This window comes from Geospiza fortis, unplaced genomic scaffold (genome assembly GCF_000277835.1).
Source record: "Geospiza fortis unplaced genomic scaffold, GeoFor_1.0 scaffold23, whole genome shotgun sequence".
Taxonomy (NCBI): domain Eukaryota; kingdom Metazoa; phylum Chordata; class Aves; order Passeriformes; family Thraupidae; genus Geospiza; species Geospiza fortis.
The window spans coordinates 14,287,643-14,288,317 of record NW_005054303.1 but is presented as its reverse complement, the minus strand read 5'-3'; positions in this window follow the sequence as shown (position 1 = coordinate 14,288,317).

Here is a 675-nt window from a genome sequence, read left to right as displayed (position 1 = left end):
TGAGCTGCCTGTAAAATTTGAGGGGATTTTGATATTGGAATTTTAATCAGAGCTTGGGAAGAACAAAGCAGTATTTGAAACACCAGTGTTTGTAGCAACAGATGGATGTTTCTAATAAAGTTTTCAGGGCTGCTTGGTCTCTAAGGAAGGGAGGTAAAATAACAGTGACAAAAAGCAGGTGAGGCATTGCCCTGGGTGCAGGCAGACAGGAGAGCAACACCCATTCCAGAACCACAGCCTGCTGAAGTCAGCACTTGGAATATTGCTGGAGCAGCACTCCCAAAAGTGGCCCTTGTCACCTGTCCCAGCACAGGCTGGCAGACAAGTCAGAGCTCTTCCAGTCACCCACACTGAGGCTTCTCCATCTCATGAGACAGCAGGAGACGGTTCACAGGAGGAACCCAGAGCTGTACCAGGCCTTCAAGGAGCTAAACAAAGGAGGGCAAACCAGATAATTTAAGGCTGGGCCTGTATTTTCTTTGGTGGCAAATAAAAACCACCAGACCAAGGGGATCAGCAGATTATTTTTAACCAAAAGATGAGGCAGCCCTCAGGTGGGATTTAAAAGGGTTGGTGGTTAGAAAGGCTGAGAAATTCTGCCCTACATGACACCTTTTCCTAAAGGTAATAAAAAACCCCTGCCCTAAACATTTGGAGGGAAAAGCAGGCTGCTCC